The sequence below is a fragment of the Ovis canadensis genome, chromosome 3, assembly GCF_042477335.2.
Source record: "Ovis canadensis isolate MfBH-ARS-UI-01 breed Bighorn chromosome 3, ARS-UI_OviCan_v2, whole genome shotgun sequence".
Classification (NCBI taxonomy): Eukaryota; Metazoa; Chordata; class Mammalia; order Artiodactyla; family Bovidae; genus Ovis; species Ovis canadensis.
Genome location: NC_091247.1, coordinates 140,414,257 through 140,434,108, shown reverse-complemented (window position 1 = coordinate 140,434,108; position 19,852 = coordinate 140,414,257). Strand labels below are relative to the sequence as shown.

The 19,852-nt window shown below is 45.5% G+C and overlaps 2 pseudogenes; both read left to right on the top strand.

The window, feature by feature from the left end:
• Positions 1 to 16,491: 16,491 nt before the first annotated feature.
• LOC138436314 (high mobility group protein B1 pseudogene) lies at positions 16,492 to 17,103 on the top strand (annotated as a pseudogene).
• On the top strand, positions 16,996 to 17,088 carry LOC138438435 (U6 spliceosomal RNA; annotated as a pseudogene).
• Positions 17,104 to 19,852: the final 2,749 nt, after the last annotated feature.

The following is a 19,852-nucleotide window of genomic DNA, read 5'->3' as shown; positions in this document are numbered from 1 at the left end:
GGGAGTGAGCAGGCCTGATAGTCCAACTGACATTCCCCGGCAGGGGTGAGCGGCCCATTTCAGTGCAGTGGGGTCATGGGGTGGGACACTCCGTTTGGACTGAGTTGAGATGGTTGAGCCTCCCTGAACAGGATCACAGGATCTCCAGTTTGGTCTCCCCAGCAGACTGAGCACCTCCTGGCAACAGGTAGAGCTAGTTCAGAATCTTCAGCCCCCAGGGCTTTGAACAGAACCCTTGCCAAGAAGCACAGCTTTTCTCTGGTCCACAGAAACTGACAGATGCTGGGCTGGGCAAGTCTACTACAGACCTCTCAACTCAGAGAAAAGGAAGAACGGGTTCCCTATTGTCAGGGTTTTACCTGCAGTTTGCGCACGATACAGGTGCACTTCAAAGGAAATAGGCACTTCAAGAAATATTTTAAAATGTAGAAAGTCTGTGCTCAGATTCTGGGAGACTTTTTCATTTTTTAGGGAAAACCCTGCCACGTATACCACCAGTTTATTAGAGAGCAGCTTCCCACTTTCCTGTTGAGATTCACCTCGTGAAAACCAGAGGTTTTCTGTTCAGTACTGAGCACGCTCAGTGAATAGGGGAAAAGCTCTGTTCTTTCTCAACCCATATGCACAACACTGCTGACACCAGATGTATGGGTTTTCCAAACCAGGCCATCCTGACACTAACTGCCTTGTCTTAGCATAGACTCCACAGGTTAAGGGTTCAGTCCCACAAAGCTGCCTCTTCTCCCCCATTTCAGATGTCAATTGCAAGTGGTGGGTTCCTCAGGTTGCCCACAACCTCGGTCCGACTTGGCTACAAACTTCCCACGATCCCTTCCTTGGGTTTAATGACTTGCTAGAGCAGCTCATAGAAGCTGGGAAAGCAGGCTACCTACTACTGATGCTTTATTTCAAAGGATACTTTCTGGGATATGAGTGAACAGTCATATGAAGAGATACACAGGGTGAAGTGTGGGGGTCTCCAAGGTGGGGACTTCTACTCCTAGCTGAGGTGCCATCATAGGAATGCACGCAGTAACCCTGAAGCTCTACTAACCCTGTACTTTGGGGGTTTTATGGAGGTTACATCATTTAGGAGTATCAATGATTTGACTCACCATCCAGCCCCATTCCCCTTTCCAGAGAATGGGGGTGGGGTGGGCCTGGAAGTTCCATGCTTCTATTCATGACTTGGTCTTTCTAATGATCAGGCCCCATCCAGGAGCCCAAGCAGAGCTGCCTCATTAGAACAAAAGATGGTCCCATCACTTGGGGAATTTTGAGGGTTTAGGAGCTCTGTGTCCCCTCCTGTAACTCAGGAAATTAGAAGGGTTTTAAGAGCTCTGTGCCAGGAACTGGGAACAGAGACCAACCTACACTTCTTCAGTGATTTCACTCTCAGGTTTTCCCTTTCTGCTTTGCCACGTGGGTCAGGAGCAAAAGCAAGGCCCGAGACTTCAACAACTAGCAAGACTTTCCCCTGCATACTGGGCCCAAAGTCTGCTCCCCATCCGGCTGTTCTTTCAGCTCCTCATCCCAGCTCTGCCATTCACCAACTGGGGGGCTCTGAGTAAGACACTTCTCTATGTTAGATATCAATTTCCTTCTCTGTAAAGAGAGGATGTTGAATTTCAATAAGTTTAAGACTGCTTCCATCCCTATCACTTCATGATGCTTTTGTAATTTCTCTGCTACAACACAACATACATATCACGTATTTAGTGTTTGTTTTATGGTGCATAAATATCATAAAAATGATGGTCACAGAAAGAATGGTTCTCTATGTTTAATCCACAAGCATTTGCTGGGGCTAAACCGAGCTGATGCTGAGCTGAGAGATATGGAAATAATATATAGAGAAACAGAATCTGAGATGCTGGTATTGATGTGGAGCTTGGGTGTCTTAGGGAGGGTGGTGTGAGGGCCAGGACAAAAAGTAATGACATGGAGCTCTGCTTGCCTGGCTCCCTTGTTTTTGGGGCCCAGCAGTCACAGGGTTCCAGCATTATTCCCCTTCCTTATTATATTCCTTCCTTGCTCCTACTAGTCCTGGGATGACTTTCCAAGGTCTTTCTTTCCTGATAGAGCCCTTCCAGATGGCCGCCAGACTCTGAAAACCACGGCACCCAAATTCCACAGCTGTGTCTGCCCTGCCCCTTGGACTGGGATGTTTGGAGTGGAAGAATTTGCCAAACTGCCTTTGGGCTGGCCCGCTGATCTGGGGAGGAGAAGAGTCAGGGCTGCCTCTTCTGACCTGGGTTTCCCAAGGTTACCCTGTGTATTCATGCACAGGTGCACTAAAAGGTGCCCGGGTCAAAGAGGGAATAGAAGCTGGAACCTCATGCTCACTCCCCACACTCTGTCCCCCAACATGGTTGCATTTGGGTGGGGGAAGGAGGACTTGTCACATTTGCACAAAAGCACCCTATGGGCTAATGGCAGCTCTGGGTTTCCTTAAGCTTCTGCCATTTCATCTGTCACTGCCTTGGTCCATCCTCACCTCTTCTTAATCCAGTGAAATGTGACTCTGGGACCTTCAGCTCTGCCCTTGGATGTGTCTTCTTGAACTCCTGTTTCCATCCTCATTACTGCCCTAGCTGGCTTCTCAGACTGCAAACTGATTCTGTCACTACTTCACTGATTACCTGAGCTGAGAATCAATATATCTGGAGAGAGCCAGGCTTCAGTGAAAGCAAGTGCCACAAGCATTAGTAGAAAGTGCAATATAGGGAGTATGTTCCTATAAGAAAGGGCTTCCTAAGAATATAAGGAAAGGGGCTGGCTAGGGAGAGGCTAAGGAAGACATGAGTCTGGGATCAGGAAGGCTAAGTTGATGAACATTTGAGAGTAGGAAAGTGCTGGGTTCAGAAGGGGCTCCAGGGCAGAGGTAGTGATTTCTGCTGCCCTCCTAGCACGCACAGCCTGCATCAGGAGCATACGGCGGGGGAGGCTGCAGATAAGGGCACAGGGTGGCCGTGGGTTAACACCAATGAAGTGTCTATCATAGTAGCGGCCATATTCAGTTCAGTTCCGTTCAATTCAGTTCAGTCGCTCAGTTGTGTCCGACTCTGCGACCCCATGAATTGCAGCACGCCAGGCCTCCCTGTCCATCACCAACTCTTGGAGTTCACCCAAACTCATGTCCATCGAGTCGGTGATGCCATCCAGCCATCTCATCCTCGGTCGTCCCCTTCTCCTCCTGCCCTCAATCCCTCCCAGCATCAGAGTCTTTTCCAATGAGTCAACTCTTTGCATAAGGTGGCCAAAGTATTGGAGTTTCAGCTTTAGCATCATTCCTTCCAAACAACACCCAGGACTGATCTCCTTTAGAATGGACTGGTTGGATCTCCTTGTAGTCCCAGCTGCTGTATAAGTGATAAATAAACATGTACACAAAATTGATATTCTCTGACTGTCCTTAATCTCAGAAGGCAGCCTTGCTTCTAGCAAATCTCCAGGCTCAGACAAACCACAGGCGAATCCCCAAGATCTGCAGTAGCAATTCCAAAGGGCAGAGCTGACCGTTTGGTAGTAACTTTCTTATGCACATCTTTATCTTTTTATTTTTACATCTTTATTATATTTATTCCATGGTCCCTTTTCCCTGCCTACCTTTGAAATTGGTCATTTCAGAATAATCCTTTACATACCAAAGTCCAAAAACTGTCTTTATAGGCCTAAAACGCTAAACTCCTTGAAGACAGAGACAAGGTCGCTTCTGGTCATTCTTGCATTCCCAGTGAGGAACTGTACCTAGCACATGGTGAATCCTTGGTAACTCTTGGTTAAATGAACATTCAGTCCAACTCTGAGGCAGAATTAGTATGCAGGTATATGCTAATTAGGTACAATTGTGTCTAAGGAGAAGTCAGATCAATACCAAATAGTTTAATTACAGAACAACCTCAGTTGTGTCCATGCTGAGGGCATGATTTTGATGTCTGTGTAGAAAGGTTAACTCAGCAGGCCTGGGTTACTCAAACCCTGCACATTTCAAAGAAAGGCCTCTCTTCTGAACTGGCCCTTGACTTGGCTCCTAGGAAATAACCTTCGAGCCTTCGGAATATCCTGCTTGACCAAAAAAAAAAATTTTTTTCAGGACCAGAGACCTTGGGCCAGACAGTACCAGTATGTCCAGATACTTAATGCCAACAGTGTAACTTTTGGCTAATACTTGTTTTTGCCTGTTGAAGGCCTTGAAACCATGTGTATCAGTTTGACCTCTAGGAGGCAGAGAGCTAAAGACTGGGCAGCTAAGGTCAGCCACTGGGCACGGCATGCCTACCTGACTGGGCCCCAGTGAAAGCCCTGGAAGCAAGGCTTGGCTATGCCCCCGTCTTGGCAATACTTCGCATGTGTTGCCACAAACAGTTTCTCATCCTCATGTAACTCCAGCGGGAGGGGACACCTGCAGACTGAGCCCGCTTTCTCCTGGACTTAAACCCAGATTCTTTTCCTCTTTGCCGACTTTAATCTGTACCCTTTTGGAATAATAAACCCTAACTGTGAGTATGAGAGCTTTTCTGAGTCCTCTGGTTCCTTCCAGTGAATCACTGAGCCTGAGGGTGGCCTTGGGGACTCCCAACGTAATGTCTGTGACGAAAGAAGATTAGAAAGTAGAATAATCTTTGTCTTCAGCTGCACTGATGCCTCTCCACAGAACTGCTTCATTCATTCATGCAACAAATATTCCCTGAACACCTGCAGTTGCAGACGTTGCCGTCCAGGTACTGGAGTACCCCATTCAGGGAGACACAGATCTTTGCCCTCATGAAGCTTATTAGTTCTAATGGGAATGAGGAGAGGCTAGAAGCAACAGGCAAAACAAATAAGGTAGTTAATGCTATTGTTTTATACCTGCTTAAGAAAGTCAAGCAGATATAAGGGACAGAATGCTGGGTGCGGTGGTGAAAGTGAAAGAGTGTTGGTTACTTAGTCGTGTCTGACTCTGTGGGACACCGTGGACTATAGCCCGCCAGGTTCCTCTGTCCGTGGGATTCTCCCAGCAAGAATACTAGAGTGGGTTGCCGTGCCCTTCTCCAGGGGATCTTCCCAACCTAGGGACTGAACCCGGGTCTCCTGCATCCCAGGCAGATTCTTTACCATCTGAGCCACTGAAGGCGTCAGCCACCTATGAAAATTCTGTGGAGAACCCCAGCCTGCCCCTGGATGCTCAGCAGTGGTTCTCATTCTTTAATGAGCACCAGTCACATAGGCAACTTGTGAAAAACAAAACAAAACAAAAAAAAAACAAAAAAAAACAGATTCCCAGACTTCTCCATTGTATGTGGAGGGGAAGGAGGGTTAATATTTTTACAAGCACTTTCTGTTAGTCTGTCGCTGGACGTCTATGAACCACAGGGGGAGACTCCATAGTAAGCTGCGTGGACCCAGTCCTGCCCTTCAAAGAACTTACTCTTCAGCGAAACAGAGGGTCAATGGGATAAAATGCACGCCTCTTGGAGCATTCTCTGCCATTCATGCACACACGGGGCTTTTTTCTTTTTTGAGAAAGTTGTGTTTGTTTACGCTGGGTCTCTGCTGCCGGGTGTGGGCATCCTCTAGTTGCGGTGCCCAGGCTTCCTTTGAGATGACTTCTTATGTTGCAGAGCATGGGCTCTAAGCAGGCGGGCTTCAGTAGTCTCAGCGAGTGGGCTCAGTAGTCGCCATTCGCAGGTTCTAGAGTGCTGGCTCAGCAGCTGTGGGATCTTCCCGGACTGGGCATGGAACCCATGTCCCCTGCATTGGCAGGCAGATTCCTATCACCAGGAAAGCCCAACAGGGAGTTTCTGAAGTGACAATTGCTAGGAGTAGAGAACTCTGGCAGGATAAGTTTCAAGGAGCTGGGCAAGGAGGGATTCGGAGATGGTGAAGAGAACCCTGCAATGAAAATCTACGTTCCTGAGAGCAACAAAGGCAGTGCTGAGATCCTGGGAAATGCCTCTGAAGGGAGGGCTTGAAACCTTTATTGGTTTCCCAGAGGCTCTCCCTGGAGCGGCGGGGGGTGGGGGGACAAAGTCCTCTGTCATGGGGAGCCTGATAAACAGAAGGGACCTTGCAGAGAGTAGCAGATGCTAGAAGTGCTGCCACTGGCCCCCTCAGATCCCTCTCACTGGCTCCCTGTCAACCCCTGGCTGCTGTGTTCACTCCTAAGGGTTCCTGCCAACAAGAGTCTACAGAGTGTAACACAAGCGTTCCAGAAGCTACCTCACCCAGAGGCACCAAGAAGCTGGAAGTGCCTGTGAGTTTACTATGTTCCCTGGGGCAATGGAAACCAGTGACTGATGGGTGTGGGAATAGGAAGGAAGAGTCCCTTTGCCCCAAGATGGCTACCAGTTATATTCCTGAGCTCGCTGCAGGATCAGACTGAGGTTGGGACTTCAGCTGAAGTCAGACACTAGCTTCTCCTTCCCTATTTTGCTTTCCACAGCTCCTTACAGAAGTGGAAATGTTTCCTTAGTAAACCACTTGACCTAAGACAGCAGAAAGTTCAAGCACCACAGCAATCTTCAATTCTTTATGGAGAAGGGACAAAATAAGGGGTGGTGGGGAAAGCTGAACCTCTTTCCACAGCAACCTAGAGAAGCATTCCTTTCACCTTGCCCAGCCTGGACCACTGAAATCTGCCTGGCCTTACTTCTCTAGAAAGGACATCATCAGCACCCAAGGAGAGGTGGTTCCAGACTTCTGACTGCCCTGACACACAGGAAACTGATAGAAAATGCAAACTCGGTATATCAATTTCAGGCGAAGCCTAAGGTGTAAATATGGAGCACACACTTGAGTTTAATAACTCCAAAACAAGTATAGCGATGACTCACTAATTTTAGCAAGCCTGAAAAACTATCCAGTCAGTTCAGGGAGTGCTGAGACCACCCTGAGAGACTTGACTAAAAGATAGGACTTTCTAGCAATGGCGCCCCACTCCAGTACTCTTGCCTGGAAAATCATGGGCGGAGGAGCCTGGTAGGCTGCATGCAGTCCATGGGGTCGCTAAGTCGGGCACGACTGAGCAACTTCACTTTCACTTTTCCCTTTCATGCACTGGAGAAGGAAATGGCGACCCACTCCAGTATTCTTGCCTGGAGAATCCCAGGGATGGGGGAGCCTGGTGGGCTGCCGTCTCTGGGGTCACACAGAGTCGGACACGACTGAAGCGACTTAGCAGCAGCAGCAGCAGCAGCAGCAGCAGCAGCAGCAGCAGCAGCAGCAGCAGCAGCAGCAGCAGCAGCAGCAGCAGCAGCAGCAGCAGCAGCAGCAGCAGCAGCAGCAGCAGCAGCAGCAGCAGCAGCAGCAGCAGCAGCAGCAGCCCATCTTTGCTCAGCCTGCCCTCTGCTGGAGAGACATATGAACAGCTGCTAATCCTGGGGACTAGAGCCAAGGGTGGAAGGACTCCAGAATCCTATTCGAATCCTATTCAAATCCTACTCATCTTTCAGAGTCCAATTTAAATGTCACTTCCTCCATTAAGCCTTCCCAGATTCTTGGAGCTAGAAGCAAGTCTTTTCACTGAGTTCGCATAGAGCTTCAGTTCAGTTCAGTTCAGTTCAGTCGCTCAGTCGTGTCAGACTCTTTGTGACCCCATGAATCGCAGCATGCCAGGCCTCCCTGTCCATCACCAACTCCCAGAGTTCACTCAGACTCACGTCCATCGAGTCAGTGATGCCATCCAGCCATTGCTGTTGTCCCCTTCTCCTCCTGCTCCCAAACCCTCCCAGCATCAGAGTCTTTTCCAATGAGTCCACTCTTCGCATGAGGTGGCCAAAGTACCGGAGTTTCAGCTTTCGCATCATTCCTTCCAAAGAAATCCCAGGACTGATCTCTTTCAGAATGGACTGGTTGGATCTCCTTGCAGTCCAAGGGACTCTCAAGAGTCTTCTGCAACACCACAGTTCACTTACACTTCCCTAAATGGTGCTATCTACCTATGTCACGATTATGCAATAGATATGTTAGTTTTCGCCCCGACTAAATTGTGAGATCCCAGAAGAAAAGAATTTCCTCTTTCTCGAGAGACTGGACTGCCTGGGAAGTCCCTTAATTGAGTTTTTTTGAAGATCCATCTGAATTAAAAGGATTCCCTATAATGATGTAAATTTAGAACTTAGTTTTAGGAGGAATTTCTAGACAGGTACAAAATCCTTTGGGGATGTATTTCAAGAGTCAGACACAACTTAGTGACTCAATAACAACAACAACAAAACGTACCTATACATATATAGTAATAGATTTTTAGTTTGAAATAATTTTAGATTTTATAGAAACATTGTAAAGATAAAATAGAGTCTCCATATACCCCATCCCTTTCCCCCTAACTTTAGCGTCTTACAATACAATAGTACTTGTTAAAACTTCGTAAAATTGTACTTTGTGAAAAGAAATGGACATTGATATCTTTTTAAAAAAATTTTTTAAAAAATCTTTATTGAATTTGTTACACTGTTGCTTCAACTTTCTGTCTTGGTTTTCTGGCCACGAGGCATGTGGGATCTTAGCTTCCCCACCAGGAATCAAACCCACAACCTCTGCATTGGAAGGCAAAGTCTTAACCACTGGACCTCCAGGGAAGTCCCAGTATATTATTTTTAACTAGGTTCTAGGCTCTATGTGGATTCCAGCTACTTTTACAGTGTTTAGTTCCAGGATCCAAACCAGGACCCTGTCTTGCACTTAGTTACCACGTCTCCTTAACCATCTCTGGTCTGTGATAGTTTCTCTTTCCTTGTTTATCATGACCTTAGCTATTTTGAGGAGTATTGGTAAAAGATATTTTACAGAATGTCCCCCAATCCACAAACCACGTGTTTTTCTCATGGTCAGAGTGGGGTTATGAGCTTTTAGGAAGAGCCCTGAAGAGATGAAGGGCTTCCTATCACATCCTGTTGAAGTAGAAGATACTGCCCTGACTCGTCACTGGGGATGTTAACCTTGATCACTTGGTTAAGGTGGTGTTGGCCAGGTTTGTCCACTGTAAAATGGCTGTTTCCCTCCTTTCCATTCTGTATTCACTAGGTTCAGCCCACAAGAGGCAAGAATTAAGCTCCACCTACTAAGGGTGGAGTGTCTACTTGTATTATTTGGAATTCTTCTGTAAGGGACATTTGCCTTTTGTCTCCTATCCATATAAAGGCTCCCCTTGTGGCTCAGCTGTAAAGAATCTGCCTGCAATGCAGGAGATGAAGTTTTGATCACTGGGTCGGGAAGGTCCCCTGGAGAAGGAAATGGTAATCCACTCCAATATTCTTGCCTGGGGAATCCCATGGACAGAGAAGCCTGGTGGGCTATAGTCCTTGGAGTTGCAAAAGAGTCAGACATGACTTAGCGACTAAACAACAAGAATCTATATGCTGAATCATTAATTTATGCAAAGATGTCATGCATATTCTATGCTTTGGGTTATAATCCATACTACACTACCAATTTCATCACCCAGATTGTCCCAGCTTTAGCCACTGGGTGTTCTTTCAAGCTAGTTCCTCAATCTGACATCTTTTTTATTTTTGAGCACTTCCTTGCTCTCTGGCACCACAAGTTGCTGATCTTTATAGTTTTAAAGTTCTGCTGCTCTAAGTGTATCACTTTGTTATGGTTTTTTTCCTTGCAAAAATGTGCATATTTATACTACTGTATTAGACACCAGCTGGAGGGTGAGAGTGGGTGGAGAATCCTGCTGTCCCCCAGTACCTAGTCTCCTCTTCTTCCAAAATTAGAGAGGTGCTAGCCTTCTTAAAGCCAGGTGTGTCTCTTGCCTGAGCTCTGGCTAATGGTTTGGGAGTGAACCGCGAAGGTGATGCAGACCACTCCTCAGCTCTTGCTCTTACAAAGAGGGAGCATGAATGAGCTGGGTCCCTGCCCCTCCCTCCCGCTGGCTGACAGATGGTGAGATCCACAGCCATCCTTTCCCATTAGCTGCAGCAGCAAGAGCCCAGACCCCGTGTTGGGAAATGGCTTTCTGGCAGCTGAACAGAGGGAGTCCCCAAGCCTCTTCTCTACCCCCAGGAGCCTTCATAACTCCAAACCAGCAAGACTTACAGACAACCGCCAGTAAGCAGAATGCATACTGAAACAGCACAGGGTCGAGCAGCTTGTGAAAAGCAGGTCTCTGGCAAACATGCTCCAGAGGAGATGCAGGAGCTGCCTTGCCGCAGCCCACCTCCCCCTAAACTAAGCAGGAAGGAGAGATAGCCTTGCCTTCTGTGGATGCAGAGTAGTGAGAGAAGATGGCACCCTGAGGTGGAAAAATCTTCAAACACAGGAAGAAAGAGGTCTCACTTAGCTTAGGGTTTCCTTGGTGGCTCAGTGGTAAACAATCCGCCTGCCAATGCAGGAAACACGGGTTCGATCCCTGGTCTGGGAAGATTCTACATGCTGTGAAGCAGCTGAGCCCATGCGCCATAACTATCGAACCTGTGCTCTCGGGCCCAGGAACCACAGCTACTGAGCCCGCGTGCCGCAGCTACCGAAGCCTGAGCGCCCTACAGCCTGTGCTCGGCAACAAAGAAGCCGCTGCAACGAGAAGCCTGTGCACCACAACTACAGTGTAGCTCCGACTCACTGCAACTGAAGAAAAGCCCGCATGCAGCAATGAAGACCCAGCACAGCCAAAGATAAATAAGTTAGAAAAAGAATCTGCCTTCCAATGCAAGGGACTTAGTTTCCATCCCTGGCTGGGGAACTAAGATCCCACATGCTGTGGGGCAACTAAATCCACGCACCACAACTACTTAGCCCACGGACAACTAGAGAGAGGCCTTCGCGCCACAGCTAGGGAAACCCAAAGGCTGCAACAAAAAGATCCTGCATGCCACAACTAAGATCCAGCCCAGCCAAATAAATAATTAAAAAGAAAGGAGTCAATGTTGGTGGTTGTCTCTGGGCTGCAAGAAACACATCCACCCCAGACAGGGTAAGACCGATCCTTTTCACCTCCTGGAAAACGTCAGAAGGAAATCTTGGAACAATAACTAACAGAAGGAGCAAAACTGTCAGAGAACTTCAGGAAGGATGCGTGCAGGCCTGTGCCACCCCGCTGCCACTTGGGGGTTTGCAGAGCTCAGGGAGCCACTGGCAGCATAGAGGTTCTGGAAACTGCCCAGGGAACTAGCAGTTGGGTAACGCGCCTATCACAGAGGCCCCACGGTAACAATAGAAGGGAGTGGCATCACCAAATCTCAAAGTTGGGAGGAATCCCAGAGGCCCCGCCAGATGCATGAATAACTCCTACATTCTAGAAGAGTGATCACCAACATCTGCTTCCAAACCACAGTGGAGGGTGGTTCACTGTTTCTTGTGGTGAAAAAGTCAGTGTTAGTCACTCAGTCGTGTCCATCTCTTTGTGACCCCATGAACTAGCCCACCAGGCTCCTATGTCCTTGGAATTCTCTAGCTAAGAATACTGGGGTGGGTAGCCGTTCCCTTCTCCAGGGGATCTTCCCGACCCAGGGATTGTACCTGGGTCTTCTGTGTTGCAGGCAAATTGTTTGCCTTCTGAGCCAGCAGCGAGGCCCATCTCTTGTGGTAGTTCACCTCATTTATGTACATCTCTGATTGTTAGTTCTCTCTTAAATTAAGGAAAATCTGCTTCCCTGAAATGTCTACCTCCTGGTTCTACTTCTGCTTTCTGGTAGCACACAAACAAGCCTCCTAATACGTACTAGTCTTCTGAACATTTGGAATCAGTTCCCCATCTCCTCTGAGCCTTTTCATCACCAGGACAAACAGCTCTAGCTCCTTCTATTGTGTCTTGGTGATTTGAACTCTCTCCACCACCCTCACAATTCTTCTCTTGACATTTTCTTTCTAGAAATAAAACAAAATAACCGAGGTACCCCACAGCCAGAAAAACAAAACAAAAACAAGTTTTAGTTCACTTGTGTTCCCTATCCACACTTCAGCTCTGTCCTGACACTTTTTTATATATTTGGTCTCATAGCACTTGGGGTGCGCTACTGTTATCAGATCATGTGGTGGATTAAAATGGCCACAAGTTCTTTGCTGCTCTTCCTACCAAGAGATGGAGTCTAATTCTCTACCCCTTGAATCTGGGCTGGCCTTTTGATTGGCTTTGGCCAACAGAACATAACAGCGGTTATTTATGACTTCTAAGCAAGTCTCAAGAGACCTAGAAGCTCCTACTTTGGTCCTCTTGGGATTTTGGCCTGAAATCGCTATGCTGAGAAGTCCAGGATATGAGAGCCAGTGGAGAGAGAGGCCCATTTCTTTTTCATACATTCCAGCCATTGCACACAAGGCCCCAGACACACAAGTGAGGTCATTCTGTTCCATCGAGTCCAGAACGCAGCTGCATGAGTGGGGTCAGGTGAGACCAACATAAGAACTGCCCTTTACACTCACAGTATGGATGAATAATTAATTGTTGATGTTTTGAAAGTGTTGCTCCGTCACGTCCAACCTTTTGCAAACCCATGGACTTTAGCCCTCCAGTCTCCTCTGTCTATGGGGATTTCTGATGTTTTAAGCTACTAAATTTTGAGAGGTTTATTATGCAGCAATAGATAACTGATATGTCTACACAAGAAATCATTGAGTACTTTTGCTTTCCACTTACCCAAAGGGTTGTCCCTTTTGCAATAGTGAAATATTTACCTACCAACCTTCTCCCCCTGCCCTGGGAGGAGAAAGTCCAGCTATCTTGTTGTGCCAATCAGCTATATCACTGCTAAGAATGCATGCCCAGCAGGGGAATAAGCTGCTCAAGCCAGGAAATTAGACCCCTATTTAAGTGACAATTGTCGTAGAAAAACAGGATGTCTGAAACTGACACCGGGAATTGTGTGTTCTTCAGTGGCTGGGATCTTACTGCCTGATCCTGGGAGGACGTTACAAGCCAAAGGGAAACACAAAGGCCGATGGAAGAGGGCAGGTGGTGGACTGTCTATGGAGGCAAGAGAGGAACAAAACACTAACATCCACTGGCAAGAAGTTCTTTCTGTTTTCAATATCTTTTCTTGGGTCTTTGGATTTCTAGGTGCATGCCTGTGTGCTAAGTCATTTTGGTCATGTCCGACTTTTTGTGACGCGGTGGATGGTAGCCCAACAGGCTCCTCTGTCCATGTGATTCTCCAGGCAAGAATATTGGAATGGGTAGCCATTCCCTTCTCCAGGGGATCTTTCCGACCCAGGGATGGAAACTGGATTTCCAGGTAGTAACACATTAACAGAACTACAGAAATAAATTCATTCCAACAAACCATCGTGAGCATCCATTAAATGCTGCACCCTGGGCATGCTGCTGCTGCTGCTGCTGCTAAGTCGCTTTAGTCGTGTCCGACTCTGTGCGACCCCATAGACGGCAGCCCACCAGGCTCCGCCGTCCCTGGGATTCTCAGGGAGGCAACAAAAAAGAATACAATTTCTGCCCTCCGGGAGGTCAGTTCAGAGTGGTTCAAATCCAGAAGCCTTGGTTGCAAGTCACAAGGTGTGTATATATGTCAAGGAATCTGCTGCGGCTGTGATGTTTTAGCTCTGGAATGAACAATTTCTCCATGAAGTCTTGGTTCACCAATAAGATATACTAGTGGCCAATAATCACATAAAAAAGATGCTCCATAACATTAATCATCAGGAAATTCATATTAAAACCACAATGATATACCATTACACTCACTAGAATGGCTAAAATTAAGAGAAGGACAATAACATCATTGACAAAGATGTGGATGACTAAAATGCTCATATATTGCTATTGGAACCACTTTGGGGGAAATTGGCAGCATTTAAAATAAATCTGTCTTGTAAAGTTTTATGTTTACCATGTGACCTAGAAACTTTACTCACATGTATTAGCCTAAGAGAAATGAGACTCTACATCCACACAAAGACTTGTATATGAATTTTCATAGTCACTTTATTCATAATAGTAAAAAACCTGGAAACGTGAAGATGTCCATCACCGGATGACTGGATCAAGACATTGTGGCATACCCGTACAGTGGACTGCTGTTCCGTAATAAACAGAGATGAGCTACGATACACATGGCAACAGAGACTAATCTCAGAAAACCTTGAATCAAAGAAGCCAGACACAAGAAGTACGCACAGACAAAAAGGAATATTCCAGTATTTTGCAGTTGTGACTTACCCATAATGCTGTAATAAATAACCCTGTGCCTATGTAGTTTTGTATTGTTCAAGGTGTCTTTTGAGCTTAAATTCTTAGACATGGGATTTCTGGCTCACAAGGTACATGATAGGTATTACCAACTTCCTCTCCACAGGGCTGTACTCATTTGTATTATTACCTGCAATATATGAGAGTCCCTGTATCATCACCACCTTGCCAACCATATATGTTGCTACACTTTTGAATGTTTGCTAGTTTGATGGGACTGGAATGATTTTTCACTGTAGTTTCAATTTGTATGTCTCTTACAGTGAGTGAAGTTGAACTTCTTTTCATGTAAAAGTATGTGGTGCAGACTTTTGCCTTCCACCCTATAAAATCTTTCGTTGGTAGGGCCCCTTCTTGTCTGACCAAGTCTTAGCATCTTATTTCAAGTCACTGAGAGAGAATCTGATTGGCTCACCTATCTGTGACTTGGTTGCTACCCCAGGTGCATTCAGCTCTGATCGGTTGTCTATTCATGTCCTACATGAGGGCCTGATGGGAATTCTAAGAAGGCAGCGAGTAGTCATTGTATGTAAGATATTGGGTGAATATCAGCACTGAAAATGGGTGTTGGAGCCCAGATGACCCTAAAGCTGATGCTGTCTGACAATTCAGTACATATTTTTCGCAGAGTACCTGCTGTGTGTAAATACTGATCTAGGCACCATGAAGGAGGCCATTTTTTTGTATTAAAAACATATTATGGAGAATTTCAAGCAAAAATAAAAGTAGAGAAAATATATAATAACACTCCATGTACCCATCACCCAACAATAACTATCAACTCATTTGTATTTTTTTCACCTATACACCCCTCCCCCATGGCTTTCTGTTATTTAATCTGTAAATATTTCAACTTGAATCTCCAAAAGATAAGAACTCCTAACCAAGGACATAACCATAATATCATTATTGGACCTTAAAAATTAACAGTAATTGCTTCATATCAAATATCCACTCAGTTCAGGTTTGCATGTTTGGTTATTTTCATAGTTTGTTTGGAGTACATCATGAGAAACGCTGGGCTGGAGGAAGCACAAGCTGGAATCAAGATTGCTGGGAGAAATATCAATAACCTCAGATATGCAGATGACACCACCCTTATGGCAGAAAGTGAAGAGGAACTAAAAAACCTCTTGATAAAAGTGAAAGAGGAGAGTGAAAAAGTTGGCTTAGAGCTCAACATTCAGAAAACTATCATGGCATCTGGTCCCATCACTTCATGGGAAATAGATGGGGAAACAGTGGAAATAGTGTCAGACTTTATTTTGGGGGGCTCCAAAATCACCACAGATGGTGATTGCAGCCATGAAATTAAAAGACGGTTACTCCTTGGAAGGAAAGTTATGACCAACCTAGATAGCATATTCAAAAGCAGAGACATTACTTTGCCAACGAAGGTCCATCTAGTCAAGGCTATGGTTTTTCCAGTGGTCACGTATGGATGTGAGAGTTGGACTGTGAAGAAAGCTGAGTGCCAAAGAATTGATGCTTTTGAACTGTGGTGTTGGAGAAGACTCTTGAGGGTCCCTTGGACTGCAAGCAGATCCAACCAGTCCATTCTAAAGATCAGTCCTGGGTGTTCTTTGGAAGGAATGATGCTAAAGCTGAAACTCCAGTACTTTGGCCACCTCATGCGAAGAGCTGACTCATTGGAAAAGACTCTGATGCTGGGAGGGATTGGGGCAGGAAGAGAAGGGGATGACAGAGGATGAGATGGCTGGATGGCATCACTGACTTGATGGACATGAGTTTGGGTGAACTCTGGGAGTTGGTGATGGACAGGGAGGCCTGGAGTGCTACAATTTGGGGTTGCAGAGAGTTGGACACGACTGAGCAACTGAACTGAACTGAAATAAGGTCCACATATTGCAAGTGACTGACACACATTTTGAGCTTCTTGTAATCTATAGGTTTTTCCCTTTTGTCTTTCTCTTTTTTCCTTTCAACTTACATATTGAAGAAACCAGGTCATTTGTCCTTTACAGATTCCCACCTATGGTATTATTTAAAATATTCCACCCTCCTCTATATTTCTTTTAAATTCAGATTTTATTTTTCCATCTGTACCTCAAGGCATGTGGGATCTTAGTTCCCTGGCTAGGGACAGAACCCATGCCTCCTGCAATGGAAGTTTGAAATCTTAACTGGACTGCCAGGGAAGTCCCCAGATTATCTATTTTTGAAAGACCCTGTCAGACAGACGCAAAATGTACGGTTGTTGACAGATTGGAGAGAGTGAGGAGGCTGTATCTGGCTCCCACTCTCACAGCCATCGCAGCATGTGGAGTTTCTCAGAGATGGCACCAGGGCAAGCGAGAGCCGGGCAGCACTGGGTGACCCTGTGCATGGCTGAGGAAAAATAACCAAACGTGGGCCAAGGAGATCCTAAGAAGCCAAGAGAAAAATATCATACGCATTTTCTGTGCGAACTTGCTGGGAGGAGCACAAGAAGAAGCACCCACGTCTCAGAGTTTTCTAAGAAGTGTGCAGAGAGGTGGAGGACCACGTTTGCTCAAGCAAAAGGGACGTTCGTAGACATGGCAAAGGCAGGGAAGGCCCGTCATGCAGAAGAAATTAAAATTTATATCCCTCCTAAAGAGGAAACAAAAAAGAAGTTCAAAGATCCCAATGTGCCCAAGAGGCCTCCTTCGGCCTTTTCCTGGTTTTGTTCTGAGTATTGTCCAAAAATCAAAGGAGAACACCCTGGCCTCTTCACTGGTGAAGCTGCCAAGAGACTGAGAGACATGTGGACTAACACTGCAGCAGATGCCAAGCAGCCTTGTGAGAAGAAGGCTGCTCAGCTGGAGGGAAAGTCCAAGAAGAGTATTGCTGCATGCCAGGCTAAAGGGAAACCCGATGCAGCAACAGTGAGCACACATACTAACGTTGGAACGATACAGAAGAGTAGCCTGGCCCTGCACAAGGATGGCATGCAAGTTCGTGAAGCTTCCATATTTTTACAGATTATAAGATAAAGTCAAACATTTATCTGCTGACACTTTTTAAGTTGACCTGTCTTTATACTTAGAAATATTTCTCAATAGTAGGCTTCCCCGGTGGCTCAGAGTCGGGGTTGCAAAGAGTCAGACATGACTGACTATCGCGATGCAGCAACCAAAGGCTGAAAAAAGCGAGAATAAGAAGGAATATGAGGAGAGCCGCGAGCCACAACTACTGAGTCCCCTGAGCCTGGAGCCCTGCAGCAAGAAAAGCTACCATAATGAGAAGCCTGTGTACTGCGACTAGACAGCAGCCCCCACTCACCACAAATAGAGAAAAGCCGGCATCAATGAAGACCCAGTGCAGCCAGAAATAAGTAAGTCAACAGCTTTTTAAAAAAGAAAATGAAGAGGAAGATGATGAGTAAGTTGCTCCTAACCCAGTTTTTTTTTTTTCTCTTGTCTATAAAGAATTTAACCCCCATGTAGACAGCTCACTCCTTTCAAAGAAGAAAACTGGAATGTAAGGCTTTGTAAGATTTGTTTTTAAACTGCACAGTGTCTTTTCTTATATAGGTAACATACTACCGAATGTGTCTTTAGATGGCCCTGTCCCGGTGATATTTTCAACAGCTACTGACCCTGCCTGGTACTATTATGGGGGTTGCAGATTTGCCTGGAAATTTAAAGCCTGTTCTTGTTGGTGCATAGCTCAAGTTAGTTACATATGGGAATGGAAGTGTTTTTCATCTTCAGTTGTCTCTGATGAAGCTTATATGAAATAATTCTTATTTTGTTAACTGAATACCACCCTGTAATTGCAAAAAAAGAAAAAAGTTGCAGCTGTTTTGTTGACATTCTGAATGCTTCTAAACAAATACAACTTTTTATTAGTATTGTCCTTTCCATAGGTCTGACAATTTTCTCCTTGAGCAGAAGCTAGTCTTTTCCTTTTGCCCATTTTGGATTGCATGAATTATTGCAGTGTTTTATCTTTCATATAGTTAGGTGATAAAAAGCTTTTGTCTACATACCTTGCATACTCATGAAGAGGATAATAAAAGTTGAATTGAGACAGTTTTCCTTCATAGTTAGTTAGTTCAGTCGCTCAGTCGTGTCCAACTCTTTGCAACCCCATGAATTGCAGCACGCCAGGCCTCCCTGTCCATCACCAACTCCCAGAGTTCACTCAAACTCATGTCCATCGAGTTGGTGATGCCATCCAGCCATCTTATCCTCTGTCGTCCCCTTCTCCTCCTGCCCCCAATCCCTCCCAGCATCAGTCTTTTCCAATGAGTCAGCTCTTCGCATGAGGTGGCCAAAGTATTGGAGTTTCAGCTTTAGCATCATTCCTTCCAAAGAACACCCAGGACTGATCTCCTTTAGAATGGACTGGTTGGATCTCCTTGCAGTCCAAGGGACTCTCAAGAGTCTTCTCCAACACCACAGTTCAAAAGCATCAATTCTTTGGCACTCAGCTTTCTTCACAGTCCAACTCTCACATCCATACATGACTACTGGAAAAACTATAGCCTTGACTAGACGGACCTTTGTTGGCAAAGTGATGTCTCTGCTTTTGAATATGCTATCTAGGTTGGTCATAACTTTCCTTCCAAGGAGTAACCGTCTTTTAATTTCATGGCTGCAATCACCGTCTGCAGTGATTTTGGAGCCCCCCAAAGTAAAGTCTGACACTGTTTCCACTGTTTCCTTCATAACTGAGGCTCAAATCTTGATCAGTTGATATTGAGTTCACAGAGCCCAGTTACATTTACAAAGTGAAGACTAACCCATCTACTCACAGCATGGGATTATTGGAATTAAGCATTTTGAAAGCCTGTCCCTGAGGGACTAGTAAAACAGTCCATGGGCTGGGCAGTTATATTTGCAGTTCCCTTGTTAAAAACCTGAGAATGTAGCCCCAGAAGCGTGAGCTTAAAATACAAGACTGACGTATCAAGTTTTTTTGTTGACATTGACAGAGGCTCTGGGGAAAAGGTGCTGGCTGTAAATATCTTTTCCTTTTTATCTAAATACGGACTATTTAGGAAACTTGAGATGTTCCATTAGAGATACTTAATTAATTAATCGGGTCAACTTTTAACATCATGTACCACACTTTAAATCAGGTATATCTTCCTATGTAATGGTTTGCCCCTTTATAATCAATAGACATGAGGGGAGAAGATACATAAACTCTGTATCTCAGTGTGAATTATCTGATTTATTTGAATTTGATTTTTTTAAAAATTCGAGCTCATTCATTAGGGTCATATGTTTATCTGCTTAGCAGTTTAGAGAACAATTTGGCAGTTCTGTGGTTTTCAAGACTATCGTTTTCTTAAAGTGCCAGTGTTTTAAAATAACATTCTTACAATTTAACATGCTTTTGTGATGGAGCGCTGTTTTGTTACATAATTTTGACTTGGATTCTTTCCATTTGCGTTTTTATGTAATTTCAGGAGGAATACTGAACATCTGAGTCCTGGATGATGCTAATAAACTAATAAGTATGTGTGTGTGTGTGCACGTGTTTGGTCATGTCCAATTCTTTGTGACCCCATGGACTGTAGCTTACCAGTCTCCTCTGTTCATGGAATTTTCCAGGCAAGAAAACTGGAGTGGGTTGCCGTTTCCTCCACCTGGGGATCTTCCTGACCCAGGGACTGAACCCCCATCTCTCATGTGTCCTGCATTGGTAGGTGGATTCTTCACCAGCTTTCCCTGGGAAGCCCCCAAATTGCAGAGGTTTAAAGATGTGTAGGTTTGTCTCTCCTTTTGAGGT